Genomic DNA, 19,727 nt, shown 5'->3' on the forward strand with positions numbered 1-19,727 from the left:
AAATACTCTCATGTAGATATGTCTTACCCAGCAAGACATTTTAACGGACGAATTGCATTGAAAGAAATCGTAGAAGTAGAAACTATAACACCTCCATTCCAGGAATTCTTCTGATACTGACAATTTCTACAAATTTGAAGCGATGGAATATAGTCATCGGAAATACAAACTACGTCGAATTGGAATATTGCGCAACACCAATCGAACATTATTCGACATTGAAATAATTCATTTTAATGACATGATCGAACAAAATTGTCTCCAGCTTGGAATGACGATTCACTAAACGACGATTCCTAAAGCTGAAGAAAAGTTCGCATGGCGTAGAGGAACGCAAAGAATTCAAATACTTCCAGTGAACTTCAAAATGTTTGGTCGTGCTACTTTTGCCTGGTCTTGTACAATATCCGGTACAAAAATCCTAAACACTACGTGCAGTACTTCGAGCGAACACTTATCCGCTGTGTGGCTGGTCCCTGAAGCGAAGCAAAGTATCGTGGTATCGCGCGTAATTAAATGTCCCGGGTTCCCCGGAGTGTCCCGTCGGGTAAGCGCATTAAAGCGTGGCCCGGGCCGTGCCACCTTCTTCCATTTCTCTGTGTTTTCGAAAACTGCCTCGTTCCACAGGGTGGTCGCGTTAAGTGAGAAAGATGAGGGCGGGAAGGAAAGTAAGATCTATAGGTCGGGAGGGAAGTCCAATCGCTCTGGAGCGGCAAACGGGGAATGAGATGTGCCGCGAAAAGGGGGTAGAATACGTTGCGTTTTTCCCTACACGTTTTTCTCTTATTTCCTGGTTGATTTCTTTAGTTCCTATCGCGGAAACCGAGAATCGAACAGTGGTATGCACTCATGTTTCCCGCTGGCTTTCCCCTCAAACCTTCAACACTTTTTCTAATTCGCGCCTTTTCAGCCGCGATGCTTTCACGTTACCTTTGCCTCACCAGGCTTCCAGTGTACAGGGTATCCCGGCAATAAACGTATAGTCGGGAAGAAAGCAGTTAGTAGAAAATGTAGAATAAAGTTTTTCCAAGCGACGACCCGTTTTCGGGGAGATTCAGTTGAGAAATTTGGTTAAGTATTCTTGAAATTCGTTGATTAAGGATTAGAGATAGGCGCGAGTGCGACAAGAGGTTACGCTACGTGCGAAAATAAATGGAAAGTGTAGAATAAATTTCGTTCACAAGACGTTCCATCGCTGAGAAGAAAGTAAAATTTGAAAATTTCTCGTGTGGGTGTATGTAAGTCAATTCTTGGTTGAACATGTTCGAACTTTACGATAGTTGAAACTATTTTCTTGTGAAAGAAGTCTTAAACAGGAAAACAATTTTTCCAACTCGTTTTCTTAAAAAGCGAGGCGCCTAGTGAAAAACTTACGTTCCATATTTTCGATTTATTTTTCCACGTAGAACCACCCCCTTGTCGATTGTATCACGATTATTGGATACACCTGTATATTCACGTGTGTTTGTAATGCCTTTTCGTTTCCCTTGCGAAAATGGTTTCGTGAAAGCTCTCCCTGCCTGATGCGTTTAAATTATCGCGATAGCAAGGGTGGATGAATCTAAAATAAGACAACTACGATGTGGTGGAATTTTTTGGAAAATCGTTGCTCGACTGAGATTCCAGCGCACGGATTAACAGATTTTCCCTGGCAAGAAGTTTCTTCAAACTTGACGTTTAATGAATGAGATATGAAGAGCTCGTGATCGTTACTTTGCATTGCAGATTAAGTATCGATCATCGGACTATCAGATTCATCGGACAATCATTCCTCTATGATCTTGAAACGGTATAATGTTAACGATAGTATGTACGAAAACCGTGGCGCGTTATGCATTAGTATGTCTGTAAAAGTAGAAAGTAACAAATTGTATTTTTTGTTGGTTCGTGAAGGATGTGATCCTTATGCATGAAGACGTCACAATTAGGTAAAATAAGAAAAAGGCTCGTACTCTTTAGAAAAATCCTGGCTGGAAGCGTCTTAATTAAAGGAACCTCGATTAAAATAGAGCGTCTAACAATTAACATAACTTATCCCAACCAGCATTCGTACATATATACACAAGCGAATCTTCTCATCCGAAACCTGTTTTCAAAATAAAGAAGATGCCCGCCGTGATATTCCTTTAGGTGGATGGTATATGAAATTTCGTTTCTCTGGAAGATGAGTTTTAACGTTGATGGGCCAATATTATTAAGATCTATTAAATTAATTTGTTCTAAAATCTTGGCCTACTTTGTTTTACTACAGTTATTAATCACGTTAAAGAAACAAGAATTTGCTATAAATTACGCATATAAAGTGTTAACAAGATTTATAGTAAAAATATGAAAAACCTAAATCTCTTAAAAAAATATTCATATTAAAAAGGCTGCTCTGTCCAAGAATATCGATATCAGAAGCATTGGTTACAATATTTTATATTCGATTCTATATTCCACATGCGCGTTCCCTTTTTCACGAAATATCACGAATTTGCCATCTATCGCTGAAAAGCTTGCATCTTCCAATGGAATAAGTTATTCATCTCTCAACTACTAACGCTAACTAATACTAACCGTACTATATAGAAGTACATTACCTTTTGATCATTAAATAACGTTAGAACCAGAAAACTAGCGAGACTATACTTATCACATTTTTCTCCTGTAATCTTCATATGCACCAAACGCATGTACGCTCGTTCAAATTCTCTGAAAGTTTCAACGCGCGATAAAGATTGAAAAGAAAACGATTTCGACGAAGCTCGGACTATTTTGCTTCCAGCTTCTCGCCCCTTAAAAAACAGTCGCTCGACGAGCAGAAAGATCGTCCTGTACGACCTCTCCTCCTCACGCAGGCAATTTCTACGTTTCTCCGTTCGCTTGTGTCAAACCTCGAAGAAGAGGGAAAGAAGAGTTGTGAAGACGAAGAAGAAGCTACGTAAGCGAGGGGCGAAGAGCAGTGGGAAGCGTGACAAGGGTGGGAGCGAGCGTAGGGATGGAGGTGGCGTTCGATGTCCGCGCAGTTTCGAGCCATCCCCGTCCGGAGAGAATCGGTATGGGGGTGGGTCGAGTTCGAAATGACGGAGAACGGATTTTCCGTCTAGTAGAACGCGCGACCTCAGCCCGGTAAGATCGACGCCGCCCTCGCCCCCGAGACAACACGAGACGCGGTGAAACAAACCGACGAACGAACGCGACCACGATTCCGCTTAGAGCTGGAACGCTGCCGACACCCTTCGCCAGCGTTGTATCCTTATTTTTGGGCTATCGAAGGTGCAGAGTAACATTCTCTCTGTTACGAATCTTGGCAAATATAATAAACAGGGTTCGATGATCAGGAAGAAGAATTGAGACTGTAAAGTAATAAAAGAAAGCAGAAGATCGTCGTATGAATAGAGAAAAAGGTATCAATTGATCAGAGATCATTGAAATTTAGAGAGAGACACTGCGATTGTATATTTGATTTTCGCGATCGCCACGCTGGAAATGAACAGGATCGCCTCGTGCGCGAACACTGACGGAGGTTGATTCGCAATCGAGGCAGAGGCAGGATCAAAAGAAATAGCTCGGTGTCCCGAGATGAGAAGGAAACGTATGAAAAGATTCGAAGAAACGCGCGCAACCAGAACACGTAGGATGTCGGACTGATTGGCCATAGGGGAAGAGAGAAGGGACCGGAAGTGTGACGCAAAGTCTCAAGAGAAGGGCCGCTTGTACTCGCTGCTGGGCGGAAATCTCGATCGTAACTGAGAGACCGACACACGGTATCGGTTTTATGTTGGAGATCGCGCCACGTTTCCGTAACGGCGTCGTCGATGAGATTCGAAGGTAACGTTGCTGCATTTTGCCTGTACCGATACGTAGGAATTTAACCACGGAAAATCGAGTCTCTCGTAGAGAACGTTACCGAAATGTACTATATGCGACGCGCGTACGTCGAGCTTATCCTTTTTTAAGAACGCTATAGCGAGTTTAAGCGCACAGTTTAATAAAGTAAACGGGCAAGCAATTGCACAGGGAAGCTTTCTTTCCTTTCTGTCGTATTGTATTTCAAAACATCTAGAATAAAATCACGACTGCTACACGATACTGATCCTCGTTTTAACTTTTCCATTTTTGTTTGAGGAAAATAATGAATTATTTTCATTTCGCAATGCAATAGATAGGGGTATCGGAGAGAATATAAAAGAGTATCGAGCAAGCTACGTTTTGTAATTTCCGTTAGAGCATTTTATTTCCCAAACTCGATCGAACCTTCCTCTTATCACGATTTTATGTATAGGAATCAGACGTCCCCAATGCTCCACTAGAATCCATCGTTCCCCATCGGAGATCGGTAGAACGCGATTTCTATAGCGTCGAACGATGGTCAGCCGTTTGCTTGAAAAATGTCTACGATATTTGCGGAAATAAAACCTTTAGCCGAATCGCTAGTAGTCGGTTATCAGACGACAAACAGTTCTATTTTTCGCCAGGCTACGGAAACGTTCTGTTGTATACATATACATACGAGAATTTAAAGTTGTAGAAAAGTTCTCGGGGAATCTGTACTCGATACGTTAACTTCCGTCTTTTCTCTTCGACGATTAAAAAGAAATTTCTTTGCGGGCGTTGCCGGGACGAGTATAGGAAATTTAATCGAAAATCCATATGGAAATTCGCTTTGAACGTTGAAGCCGCGAACGAAACTACGAATAAACGGGAATCGTAATTGAAAAATTTCTCGTCTACTTATTCGCGGATTTACACAACACGGTAAACAGGCGGGGGATGTCCAGAAGAAATCACATTAACACTCCAGCTAGAATTACAGGATTCGTCTGGTAAACATTTGTCTTGCAAATTACCTTGTTGATGATTCAAATTCAATTCATAAGTTCTAACTAACCTCGTTTCGTCGAAATCGTAAACTCGTCAGAGTACTTGTATGCATTAGCGGGCCACGCTGAAACCGTCCGCGGAACAACGAATCCGCGAAAAGCGGAAAGTTGCCTCAGGACAAAATGAGAAACCTCGATCTAATCGACTTACGAGCGATTTACTTTTGCGATCTATGAATAATTTCACGATAAAGTAACAAGTTAGTCCACGATGTAGATAAAACTTGGGAATTCTGTGAAAATGAAGAAAGTAATTACATTTTTAATTAAATTAATTACATTAGCTTTGCAACCTCGGCAAGGTCGAACCTTTCTCCCGACCTAATCGCATAATCGATCGCAGAGATGGAGTTCGATAGAAACCTTGAATCTTATCTGGGACTCAAGGAAGATATAATTACTTTGAATTCATCGAACACAATTTTATAGATTGATTGTTGAACTGGTAGGGTGATTTTTATTCTTTTAATTGAATAGGTCTCGATTTCATCGCGTTTGAGCGAACGCTAAGAGCCTTGAATCATTACGGAGAATTATTAAGTCGATCTACGTCTGACGTCGGTTCCTCGAAGATCGGAGACATTCTATTCCACGTAGATAATTTTTTAACGTGTAAGATATATTGAAAGAAATTATAAATGAAGAAACTATGATACCTCCTGAATTCTAAGAATTTTTTTAATTTCGAGACGGACAATTCTCCTTGACTGGAAATAATGAAATCAATTAACCATTGAGAAAATGTAACGAATGCGAGCTACGTTCAACTAAAATATAATTTGATAAAACAATAATTCATCAATGCAATGTGCATCAACCTAATACTAATGAAACGTACATACTTGTTAATTTTAATGTCAAGATCAAACAAAATTTTCATCGGCAAAGAAAGAATAATGGTTCACAGATCATGAAGCTGGAAGTAATCGCAAGATGGAAAAACGATTCGCGAAAATCGCATGCAGCTGCGTTATCCGGACAATTAAACACGCGCCAAGGAAAACGAAACGAACGTACACCACGTGCATCGCGGTTCCGCGTTGTGCATAAAGCGGCATTTACAAAGGAACTGGAAAAGAAGGTTCGTGCATACATTAGCAGCCCATCACAGCGATACACCGCTTCGATCGAACCGTGCTATTGACCACGGGACTTGAAAAGCCGTCGTCCATTCGTTCTATCGTTCGATCGGCCGAATGCACAATTCGACAACCGTTTTGTGCCATATCAATTTTCGACGAATCGTTCGCGCCACTCCTTGCGAAGCTCTCGTTTCATCGGTAGCCCGCTGTCTACTATCCGACTAATCGATAACGTCGGTGACACTGTCATTTTCTCGTTTTTTCGTGACACGACCACCGCTCTCTACGAAGAAAAGCGTCGCCGGATGTGTGTTCGCTCACAGAGATACGAGATACGAGGCCGGTTCTGGCGTTTGTTTCGAAACGCGCGGAATGTAATCCCAGATGCAGCTTTTTTAGATTGAACGAAATACCGTCGCGATCGATGGGATCGCGACATCCCGCGAAACCAAGCCACCAGAAGCTCTGCCGTCCGACGAAGGATCACCACTCGGTGGAACGCTGTTTTTTCAGTTGTGTAATCTCCTCGCGAATAGATATTTTGTTTTAAGCTTTAGGTAATTCCAGAGACGCCGAAAATTTGCAAATACAATAGTTACGGTTTTGTTTTTATCGCTGGAATTTTGTTGGATGACCGGTAGTAATTGAAATTCCTTCTCACACCGCTGTTCAACACGAATCGAAGTATGATGCGTTCGTAAGCGTTTCAGTATCGCGTGAAAATTCGTTTGAACACACGAACGTCTCGAGCGATCTAAAATATCTTTAAATAAACCCGAAGGCTAATAATTTCGCAAATTTTGCGAAATATCTCGATCCAGACCGATAATTATTGACATGCAACCATAATTACACGCCGGATGTGGTAACTTTGCTAATTATCACAGGTTACAGATTATTAAACGAAATTGAAATTGGAGCAACTCGTTTTATAGTTACCGATTCTGATGGATTTCCCAATGGTGCGCATTAACGAACCAAACGTGGTAAGACGACATCATTGATTGGGAACTTTTTTCGGATTCATCGAGATGAATAATTATCTAACTAGCTTAATTGGACAGTAACAATATATTTTATTATTCGCCATATGTCAAGGTTTGTCGATTAAGGAAATAGACTCTACGAAGTTTGATAATTACAAACTTCAATTTCATCGGTATACATCAGCTGTGAAAAATTAATTTAATCTCGTCATAATGTTCTATATACGTTGTAAAGAATAAAATAACATTGTAGTTACATTATATTTTATCATACGCTTGAACGATGATATACGTCGTTAATCAACCATCTTCGTAAAAGTACTAAAGTAAAGTAAAACACGAAGACAATAAAGGTCAACTTCAAATTACAACAAGAATTACAAGTGTTAATGGAATTCTTGAATTTCACAACAATGCCGACGATCGTTAAACAGAATTAACAAGAATAATCAGCCGAGTCCAAGAGCAACTGTTAATTAATAAAATAAAGGTAGGAACGCGCGTTGCAGAATGAAACCGGAGGAACGGATTTCCTCGTACACACATTTTCTAGAAACTTCGTTTTCGCTGTTCACGGAATTCTCATCACTTATCCAGACGTTGCATGGAACGATTTACGAAAATTCAGCATTTTCACCATGCAGCAGCTTAATAACAATTCGTTCTCCCACCGTAAGGATCGCGTTAGCAGAAACTGATCGCAGTTACGATCCGTCAATTTCCCCGGTAATGGTCTAGTTTCGTTGCTGTACGACGCAAACTTTCAACCAGCCTGCTTCTCCCACAAAATATTTTAATATTTTATCGCGATCCCGTCACTGATGTCGCGTTTTCACACTATCGTGTTAGTCTCGTGTCGTTCCATTCGTACGAATCATCGTGGCATCAAGAGCGTACGATCGATTTGTCATTTTTTATTTAGAAACGATACTTAACGAAGATGGAATGGAATTAAAGACTAAGAGAAAAATTAAGGAGGACGATCTTAACATGACATAATCGAAACTGAAGATAATCAAAATAAAATATGTGCCTTTTCTCTATAGATTTTTCAAAATAATTGTTAAATTTGCGAACTTTCGTAGAAGTCGACGGTATGATATTAATATTTTAATATTTTCGATACTGTAATATTACGATCAGTATCATTTCTCAAATTTTAAAGGAGATGAAATAAGTCATACTCGTGTAGTTTCAAAGATGAATATAAAGACGAGTAATATGGAATTGATCGAGGTAGTGGTGAATCATAAAACCGTTTTTCTATGAAAGATGAGAAGTGTGACTTATCATGTCTTACCCCTGTAGTCTTCGCTTTAATTCCCATTTCGGGTAATAGAGGATTCTGAAGGATTTAGGATGAGATCGATCCGATAATAGAAAAATAATTCTGATAATAGCTCGCCAGTGACGTGTACGTTTTTACGGTATTCCCACTAGCGATGGTGATTCAGTTTCTCGATGATAAAATGTGCGAGTAATTAGCGGTTTTTGTAAGATAGGAGAAATCGCGGGATGCATCGATGAAACTCTGAAAAGCGTGGCGAAACATGAATATTTAATGCGATTTCCTTTGCCGTAATAATGCAGCGAACGGTTTAATTGTAATCCGGATGACGAAGAAAATTAAGCTCCAACGTTTTATTCTCGACGCCTTATTTTTAGCGTAGACAGTCGAGCCGCAAACAGATTTTAACATAATCCCGGAGATACGTTATTCCGCCTGGGTTTGAGAATTATTTGTTCAGCAGGCTTCACGGAACAATTTCCATCGCGAACTCGTTTCCATGTTCTGACAGATTGGAGTTAAACTTATACAGCCTGTTAACGCTTTTGTGATTGCATTGGGAACGTTCGTGGAACTATTCTTGTCATCTTTTTATCGATACCTCCGAGTAATCAATTTGCTCCTGCAGACAAAGATAAAACGTGCACGATAAGAGAAATCGAGGAAACAGAGATCAGTAGAAACTAGTTTAAAGGTGAAATAAGGAAGAACGCGCGAACGAGGTAATGAGCTTTTCCTAAATTCCACGAAAAATATCGGCTACCGTCTTCCGAGATTCGTAATCAGGATAAAGACCAACGCGTGTTTCCTGAGATTTTACTTGCTAACTTTCATCTGCATATGCATTCGAATTTAAAAGTCTCGCCAAAAATTAGTTCTTGCTTTATCCCTTAATTAGAAACGTCTTTAGTTAAAACGATAATAGTAATAATTAAAATATATTACTTTCAGTCTTTATGCAAATACACCACAGTGCTTATAAAGAGAAAATAAGTCGCTTTCATAGAACGATTTTAAGATTCAATACGTTGTCGATCGATTTCACATGAAAACTACTCTTCCATTTGATTTTCGAGTAAAATATATCTTCGTCGTCCTCTTAAATATTAATAACACCTAGAAAAGTAGATTGTTGCGACGAAGATGTTAGGTATTCGAGTGACGAGTAAACTCGCTTTCCTTGGATAACGGGATAGGAGGAAAACTCAGGTTCATCTTCGCTACCACGTAAACGAGCAATAATTCAAAGCTTCGCGTTTCGAATTGAGAATCCTTCATCCCCTAAAAGTTCTTCATATTTTATCACTCTGTATCATCTGACATAGTTACAGTGGATTCCAAAGGTGTATATATTTCCCGGCTTTTCTTGGTCACAAATTAAATGTTTTCTCACCGGGAAAGTGTACGTTCCTTCGCTTATTTTCCTGTTGCAGGGGAGAATTGAAAGCAGTAACACGCCAGCTGCTTTTCGTCATAAATAATACCCACGACGCGTAGCCCAACACCCCTTTACTGGCAACCGGATGTAAAGAGGAGCGGAAAAAGGGAAGCACATGCCGCGTGACTTTATTTAAAAGCGCAATACACCTCACCGGCGAGACTTTGAATTTTGACGAATAAATCGCGAGGCTGGCTGCCAAAGAACGAACGCGAGATCGTGCAACCAGTTCGACTATACGCTCTATTCGTATGCATACCTCATTAAAATTCTTCAACGGTGCGATCTTTTTTTATTGACGCGTCGGAACCGCCACGTTCTTCGACTTCCGGCTATTGGTTTTGTTCGCGTCTCGTTCGCCATTTATGATCAATGGAGTAATTCATACGTAATGAATGTGGAAAAGCGAGAACGCGACAGGCAAGTGGGAATTTATGTTTCACGGGGGGACAAAAAGCGAGCCGGTTAATTGTAATTTGAATATTTATGCAAGTTGAAGGGTTCGAGTAAAAATAACGCCGACGACGCTGGGGAACGACATTAAGAAAAACGAAGGCGGGGTTACACGTTTGGGAGTTACTTTACTTTCGAACATGGGCACGAAGCTTTTATTTTAATGAAGATTGTGAAAATTACGGGCATCCGGTGTTTCGTAAATGAATTTCCTTTTTCCTCGTACTTGAAACCGCGTGCATAAATCTTGGAAACAATCACGCCGGGAATTAAAATCGAGACCGCGCGTCGAACTGACTTTTCGCGATTTATCTAGGTTAGCGTTTTGATATTTAATGACATCGGGATAAAATCCTAACATTAAACGATCGAATGTATCAATGATTTAAAATGAGTCAGCGAAAAAAAAAATATTCCTCTGGAGAAATATTTAATCATTTCCAACCAGTTGAACAAATTTTAATTAACCCCATTCCCTTTCCTTTCGAGTTGTCACGGCTCTGTCAACCGTGCGTGTCTCTAAATTCGGAACGCACCGCGAGTCGTGTTTTATTTTACCAAGCAAAATTAAATAAAGTCACGTAAAATACGATCGGTTTTTACTTGTGTATACAAACCGCGTGCTATGCTATTCAATATTTGGCTGTATTTTTACGCCGATCCAGCTTTACTTGTTTAAATTTCACGAAAAATTTTAATGCTCCTCTGTTATTAAAATCGCTGCTAATTTATTAAAATCATATTCGGATGCTGTTTAAAAATATCCATAAAACATTGCCACCAAGTTTGATTCAACTGTGAGATTCGAATCCGTACAGATAAATTTCCCGAATGTATTATGCGTGTTGTACGAAACATTAAAAAATTTCATTAGCGCTGTTACGAAACTCGACTATCACGATCGAGCATGAATTTTTCCAAGTAGCTACATTTCCACTAAATATCTTATAACTTCTCATCCACAATACTTCTATCTCATACATTTTCAAATTTAGATTTCAAGCTTCACCGATATGATTATAACTAGACTACGTCTGTTTATGCAGATTCAAATTTTTACGATCGTAATTGAAAAATTGGAATCTCAGCAGAGATTTCTTTCGTCTACCAACTATTATAACAAATACTCTGGCTATTGGATATCTCGTACATATTTTGAACGTTATGTGCATTCCGTGTATTTTTTTTTGCATTTTCAAACTTCCCATAAATGCATAAAAGTCTGCGGTCTATTCGTTTCTAACGGAATTTCAAAATATTCTGTATGGAGCATACAGTATGTGCATACAATCTAAATTTTCTTCTTTAAGTATTGAAATACTTTCGCAGAACCGCTATAACTCGAGGCAAGTTGAAACCGCGCAATTTGGATTATCGAGAGCTTGGATAGGGCGGGGTGGCGCTTAGACGTTCGCTGATTCGTTTATTAAAGTCAATATTCCTGGCTCGTCCTTGGATGCACGCGATTATCCCGCGAACGCGTGGAACGGCCAAAGGTTTCTCGAGTGGGACCGGAATTTACCTAGCGAGAAGAAGTTAATTGAGAAATCTTCTTGGTCCTTGCTCCGGAGGAAGGTCTCGTCGCGACGGGTCTAGGGGTGGAATTAGATTCGGTAACCGATGATCGATGAGGATGACTCACCCTTGGGGACGAACGAGAAACGCACTCGGCCCATAATCGATGCTTCGGAGCACGTGGCAACGAAATACGTTCTCGAATTATGAAATACGGCATGGGACGTTCTTTGACGTTGCTTTTATGCTTGTTATTCCTGGAAGTATCACGATTTAATTCTCAGACGGTGTATTTTTCCTTCTCGAAACTAATTGCACGCCAGTTCCGCTTCGTTCGCGCAATAAGGAATTCATTCGCCAAAGTATTTTAGGATTTGCTATCGAGACAGTTGAGAAAAAGGTCTGAGGAAACGGACGAGAAGCTGCTTGGAAACTCGAGGAATGCAGTAGTAGCAAATAACATAGATTATTTTCGATATCGTGGAATTTAGAATATTTCTCTGAAAGCTTTCTTTCTGTGCATAGTTTCGTGCGAAATTTTTATTTCATACGATAATGACAATGTCAAATTAATTGTAAGGAAATTCTTGAACAACGTAATCCTTATTCGTAGTAGGTTTCTATAAAGAATTACGAATTGTGTGAAAAACAACCAGTAAGAGAAAATCTTGAATTACGAAAATAGCAACTCTTCGTGATCTTTGTTCAAATTTACGAAGCATATCAAAACTCCATAATAATTCAGCTATCTATCTAGAAAATAATATGTATTAGACTTTGTTCGGGTGCACGGTAATGGAAATTACGATATTGGAATATTTACCACGTTATCGATATTGGAACTCATTAATTCTTCAAATATTTGGATAATTTTTTCCAAGAGTAATCGTGAAATTTAGAAGATATAAAAATATATCTATTAAAATTTTTTAATAAAGGGACGCAAGCCTTCGAGCCATATTGGTAATCAATTTATACAGTTTTTAGCAAACTACACAATTGATTATTTCGACTGAAAATAGGAAACTAACGATAGGCAAGAGAGATCTTTTCGCGCTACGTTAACTCGAAGAGTTTAACTTCTTTGTAACTGCTCGTGAGACGATTAAAAAGTTTCGTAGCGTGAATGAGCAACTTGTAAAATTTGCATTTGGAAAATGTCAAGGTACGTGAGAGGCGAAAACGAGCATAACGAAAGTGGTAACAACGATAAAAGTAGCCCGGAAATCGTGTTCGCCCGGTGAAAACGTAATGCAATCCCGAAGCAAGGAATTGTTAGAGGGAAATCGCGAGTAGATGATTTAAAGTGGCGTATAATGTGACATTACGTTGAATATGAAAGATTTCAGAAGCGTATTTGGGGCGTGGCGAGTCAAATTCCTTACGCGAATTCTATCTCGCTGTGACAGTAGTTTGTTATCGCCACGAACGTCTTTTTTTTTTTTTTAACCAAAAGCAACACGCTATTCTTCTCTTTATAATAACGTGAATTTATTCTACAAACCGAGGGAAACTGGTAGCCAAGTTGTTAAAACTTTTAACAAACCGCGAGTGCCTGTCGTTGATCTGAGTGTGATTAAGCGAGCAGTGTCGAGCCACAAATGCAAACGGCGACGTGTAAAAAAGAATATCGAATGTTACAGTCGAATGAAACTCCAGGATGTTTCATCCACGTATTCGCCTGCAGTTTTGCCAAATACAAGTTTACTTTAGAGAAGAGGTACTAGAGCTGCGAGGGACTTCTGTCTCGTCCGCAATAAAATTTTTGTTTCTGTTTCCGCGTTAGGATACATTAACCGCGAAATGTTACGAGTCTAATTACACAGACAATCGTACTTGTTTATTATATCTATAGTAACATTTTAAAATTTTGTTTGCACCGTAATACGACGTGAAACATATTTGCAAAGTTTGAAAGAAAATCGAAAATATATATAGAAACTAGACCACACTATCGCGCAGTGGTTACAGAAGTATCTGAAAAGACAGAATCTTTTATAAGACACGACACAACGTAGAATGCTTCGAGTTTCTCCGACTTTGAAAATCCATACATGTTTCACATTCGTGAATACGCATATATATGGAATTCTATCTTCTTCTTGCTCCTCGTAAGATTGGATAAATTTGAACCGAATTAATTATTTCGGCTGTTATTTTCTTTCACGAAACGCCAAGCACGAGCCAATACCGTCCTAAAGAATAATTGACGACGTTTTAAATTCTTAGTTCTCTGGCCAAATTAGACTTTTCGCGAGGAAGCCTTCGATAGGAGTTGTACTTCATGGCGGGTCGATTCAGATATATCCGATCAATTTTTCATGAATGCTTCACAAAGGTATCCTGAAATTTCCTTCGTTGGTGAATGGCAAACTTATTTCACATGTATTTCAATCAAGTTTTGTTTTTTCTTTTTGAAAGCAGGTAATAATACGGTCTGAAACGATCGAACCGTTCGGAATATCTTGAATCTCGTACAAAGCTGGGATTCAAAAGGAACTTTTTTTACGTGTAACTTCACTAACCTCGATATAGTTCAGAGAACACAGGAAAGACTTCGAGTTGAATCGAATTTCTCCAAAGAGAGGGGTATTTGCAATCAAGCACATAATGCTCCTCTTCTTGCGCGACAAGAGGTGGGGTAGCAGTGTTTTAAATTCGCGAGCTCTCCTCGAAAAGCGATTCTTTCACGATCGATCAGCCACGTGACCGGCTAATGGCGCGATAGAGCAAAAGAAGAGAAGAGGGGCCACGGAAATGGAGTGTGTCAGTCCAAGCTAAAGTGCCTAAAAGGACAGAATTCCACTTCACTTGGCGGCCATCTATCAGATTTTCGTTTTAATAGGTGGGTTCCAGCTCTCTTCGCGAACGACTCTCGATAGGTGAGCTCTCTCGAACGAAATTGACTCGAATATTTCTCCTCTGGTCGCTTATTAAGCTGACAGAATACAGCCCGTAAACGGATTACGATGTCGTTTTTAGCGATGCTCCGAGGGATTAGCAGGCGGAATCGGTTTAAAGACTGGCACGGGCGAAAGTCGATCGTTGCCAACGTAAATTCGTAAAATTAGATCGAACGAATTCGTAAGCCGCTTCCGTACAGCAGTAACATTCCGTTCGTGCTCTGAATTGCACGGAGTCCTTCACAAGCTGGCTGGCTCGTTCAAAAAGTAACTGTAAATCATGAAACGCCCTATAGATTACCGCCTAGTCTGCGAGTTCTACGTACCGCGAAACCGAACTAGTTATCGCTTTATGTACCGAGAATACTGAACAACCACGATCGATATTATCGAGATTTCCCGAACGAGAGAGACGAACGACAAAGCAGGAAATACGTTCTCCGAATGACGCCCGTGTAACGACTAGTGTAACTTGTTGAACGTGCGAGCTTAACGCAATACGCGAACTCGCGTTGTTACCTTCGACCAACGATATCAGAGAAATTTCAATATTTGGAAAAGACGGATAGAGAATGCCGGTGCTTGGATAGTCGCGAACACATAAACAGACCAGCGACAAACCTCGAATCCCTAGCTCGAAACCAGCCGCTACCACGGTTCGTTTATCAATCTCGTTTCTGCAGAATTTCGATCGATTGGATTCCATCAGCTAAATAGATTCCCCTTTCGAAAGAATTCTTCGAATATTTCGAAAGTTAGATTCTATTTCAATCGCGAGAATTCTATATTCCTCTCTCTCTCTCTCGCACACACACACACACACTCTCTCTCGTAATAGAGAAAAGGGAAGAAAATACACCTACAGAGTCGCGAAGCTCGCAGTAACTAACGTTGGAAACAGATTCGTCGAAATGTTGTCGCTGTTAATCCCGAAAAAGTAAGGTGGATATTTCGTTGAAAACCGTGTCCGTACATATACAGTGTGATTCTACTTGCAGCCAGTTTATCTCGCGTTGCCCCAAAAAGATACAGGATTCCACGTTATATATAATGACTTACGCTTCTTTGTAAAATTACTGGCATTAAGAGTTATGAAGCCTTGTTTTATTAACTTGGTTTTCGGTGAATATCTCGCTGGTACATTCATAAAAAGTTTCTAATAAACGTTTGAATACCTTGGTGAGCCACATAGATAGTAAAAACCATGTAGCCATGTAGCAATGTAGATAGTAAATGTTATAAAGCTTGGTAGAATACTTTTTACAGTGAAATATATAAAATTATTTTATAAAGTTCGACAGAACTTTATATACTTGAAGAAGTATACAGTTATTTCATCAGATTTGATCAAATCTATATTTCATTGCAGTGTATAAATATTTCGACTTATTCCATTTCACCTTTAATCGATCCGAGAGAGGATAAAAATGGTGGAAACGTAATGGAAGTAAAGGTACGCCGACTATAATTTAAGAAAAGAATCTGGAGAGTGCTTTTCCACTAGAAAATAGAATGTCATGCATATCTCGGTTTATTCTACTGCGGAGGCATCCGCACCGTGTCGTGCGTAGACTGAAAAATGGCGGGCCGCAGCTTGAAATAACGCGTGTTCCCAGAGCGCCGAGGAGAGTTTCAAAGAAGGAATAATTTTATTGCCGACTGTGATCGCAGAATTCTAATGAACTTTTAATCGACTTCTTCCCTAAGGGACCTGCGTAATCGTTTCTTTTATCTGCCATTCGAAGGAGAAAGGCAGAGAAGTGTTTGGGCGTTTAGAATGATAATTCGAATTCAATTGAATCGACTTTATCGTATCACGGGTTCTAACTTTAATCACGAACCGTGCCTCCACGTAGATACTTTTGTGCCTCACGCATCGATGACCAATTAATTCTGCTTTAATCGTTATTTGCCTACCCTCTTTGATTCGGGCCTTGGTTCTAAGCAACGATCCCTTTCTCCCTTCCAAATTAAAGGGATCATCGATACGACACGGGGGATTAATTGTCCACGAGCAAGCTATCCAGACTGCTAATTGCCAGATAATGACGCAACGAACCTCCGCGGTTCATTGAAAAATCCTGACAGAGCTCGAGTGGCTTTTCAGATCGCAATACCATATCCGACATTTCTCTCGTAATGAAATCTTAATTAGGGGAAGGTCGCCAGTCGTAAAGGGATTATAGCGTGACGCACAGATAACGAATGCTGACCTAAATTGAATCACGCGCTCGATTAATTAGTCTTCTTCGGGGTAAAGAAAATCTTCTTCCTTCGAAAGGTTGATAAATCGAACCTTAAAGAGTCTTTAACTTGAGATCAGGGGATTTCTTGTCACTACGCTGCGTTAGAACTCAAATCTGAAATGTAATTGCGTGGAAAACAGCAAGATTGGCATTCTTTGATTGGAAATTACGCGGTAGAGTGGAATTATTTGGTCAAGAAAGATATTTCACTCGAGTTAAGCTAATTGATTGGTTATGAACAATTCTTTTAACGATTTACATTTGGAGATAGACTTTAAAACTCGTTATCAGTGGAGCGGTAAACGGTGAAGTATGTCGTGTACTTACGTCGACAGCCTTTTACGAAAGTACAGCTTCTAGTCATCAAGGGGGAAATTTATTCGACTAATTTTAATATTGTCAGTTGTAATTATCATAATTCAATAACCTGTGTACATTACTTTAGTCTTAACAGTTATTTGATTGTCTATTTCGTTAGTTCTTGTATAACAACATCTCAAACATTCCCTTGAAGCAAATAATTTCAGCACAAATCGTTTTCCAGTTTTTAATATCTTTTCTTGCTGAAATGAAAGTACATGGTATCTCTTTAATCTCGGTAGTGTCTCGCAAAATATAAGTTTGATTATTTCAAGCAAGTTTAGAAGATTGAATTTTAAGGCGTTGTTGAAGCTTAAGAAATTCAAATAACCCTTCCTTACTGCGCTTGGCTTAGGAAGACTCGTTTCTGCGAGTGATTTCAAGGGTTGCGACACGTTGCAACACGTCCACTTTCGTCAACAAATCGATTTTTTCGCGCTCGCTAGAGAAATTCACCGGCCTGCTTCCAAGAAACTACCGCAAGAAAAGAAAAATTCTAGCCGAGTGTTCGCCGAGAATTTGCAAGCAGAATCACGTTTTTCCAGTGTGTAGTGACCAAACGAATACAAATCGACACTGGCAGGTGATCAAATTCGTAGCCAATAACCTGTTCCCATCTTCCGATATCGAGTTTTACTTTTGTAGACCGTAATATTAGACGGTTCTAGACTCGTAGTGTAGATTTCCAAGTAACGAAAAACGATTGAAATGGAAAATACGTCTGTATAATGCCACTCTTTGTAGCGGAACACGTTCGCGTACAGTCCAAGTGCTCTTTAGCGGCAATTTAGAACGTAGGAATCTTAGTGTCTGTAGAGTAGAATTTGACTTGATGAAACGTAGACGACTATGAGTATCTGAGCGGGTATCTTCGAGAGGGAGCGTGAATTACGGTGGGAGAAAGGGGATTTCCGGGACTGAAAGAAGATTTATCGACCGGATCTCGATCACATAAGGAAAGGACATCTGTAATTGGACGACAAACACGAAAAACGTGTACCAAGGATCGAGCCAGTGTTATTTCAAACCGGTGTAATTTCAAAGGTTCGGATACTGTGGTAGAAATTAAATTTAGTCCTTCAGGATGTTGAGTAAAATAATTAAGAGCTTTGGACTAATGAATTTTAATATATTAAATATAAACCAGACAATAGAATAATAATTACCTTACTTTACGTTCATTGTAATAAATTTTGGTAGTAAAGAAATAATAATTAGCAATATTTAATCTCCAAAGTGATAGAAAAAATGTAATGAAAGTTTTCCTTGGAAATTCCTTAATGAATAAGACTACGATATCCGTAAAATAATAAGTCTCCGTATTGTCGAATTTCTTTCTCAATTTCCTTACGTGAATTTCTCTTCCGAATCATTGTCACTCGTGTCACCGCTGAAAGGGACGAAACGTGTGTATTCATTCGTAATCCCTCCGCCTCCGCTGAAACAGCTGTACTCGAATTCCTCTCGATTTTAAAAATACGCGTACGTCAATATAGCGAGTTTATGCAGAACCACGAGCATTGTATATACGATGCATACGTACATATTTGCAAGGCCGCGTGTATGCATCTTAAAATGTTGGGAAAAATTACTTGGTCGATTTATTTTTCCACGCGGCTTCACTTCAATCATACTCGCGAGCTACACGAATCGCTGAATCGATGTGATACACGACGATCGGATCGTTTCATCCAACGGAATTTATTCTTCGCTTACGTTCGGTTTATTCGCCGCGCTACATATTATTTGCACGTAGATTGTTCGATAACGCGAAAAGGAAGATTTGAATTTCATCAGAATTCTCAGACGTCTTCTTTTCCAAAGTGAAATAAAATTTTTATGCATAAGATGACGGAAGTATTCGATTACTTGAAGACATCTTCTATGAATGTATTATATGTTCTATACAAAATATTTTGAAATTTATTGGCATTGTAAAAAGATACGACCGCTATTATCGAGGAGCACGCGAGAATTCTCATTTCTTGATTTCGAACAACTCGTCTAATTCGCAAATAAAAGTTTCCTGAAAATAGGTAGAAAATCTATAAGTCGTGTATCTTCTTCTCCTTCGTAAACATAAAAGCAAATTTTTAATTCAACGTACGAGCACGCGATTCTTGAAGAGTCCAGGCTGAACGCGAATGCAGCTTTCTGAATAATTAAAAGGATGGGAGGGTTTCCTTGAAAGTCGTTGCGCTTTAAGGTAGTTTTACTTTCAGGTCAACAACTCGTCGCGACACGTGTCTCGGTTCGCTAAGCGCGCAGGTGTATTAACAAGTTTTTCGCGGACAGCTTCTCAGAGACTCGATTTTCCAGACAGATATTTCTACGAAGCGAGATTTCACCGTGTCTGCAAACAGGGCAATTTTCATTCACTAGATTCGTTAATTACACAGATGCCAGACAACGCAAACTGCCACGCGTCGCTCGCGAAAGTTAATACCGACTCATCCCCCAAGATCTGCAAACGCGAGAACGACGTTGCGTTATTGGATCAACGTCACAGTTAACAAACATTGACTAAACATTCACGAAGAAAGGATCCACCGTATTTTCACCAAAAAAAAAAAAAAAAAAAAAAAAAAAAA

General features: G+C 39.6%; 1 protein-coding gene and 1 long non-coding RNA gene across 14 annotated transcripts in view; both read left to right on the forward strand.

Moving 5' to 3' along the window:
* LOC100747857 (pleckstrin homology domain-containing family G member 5) overlaps positions 1 to 19,727 on the forward strand; it is an 84,868-nt gene that overhangs the window by 13,791 nt on the left and 51,350 nt on the right. The window lies entirely within an intron of this gene.
* On the forward strand, positions 2,945 to 19,727 carry LOC117152124. Its single transcript, XR_004462382.1, has 2 exons — positions 2,945 to 3,813; positions 19,536 to 19,727. It is a non-coding gene; the product is annotated as an uncharacterized LOC117152124 (long non-coding RNA).

Source organism: Bombus impatiens, unplaced genomic scaffold (assembly GCF_000188095.3).
Source record: "Bombus impatiens unplaced genomic scaffold, BIMP_2.2 scf_0672, whole genome shotgun sequence".
Classification (NCBI taxonomy): domain Eukaryota; kingdom Metazoa; phylum Arthropoda; class Insecta; order Hymenoptera; family Apidae; genus Bombus; species Bombus impatiens.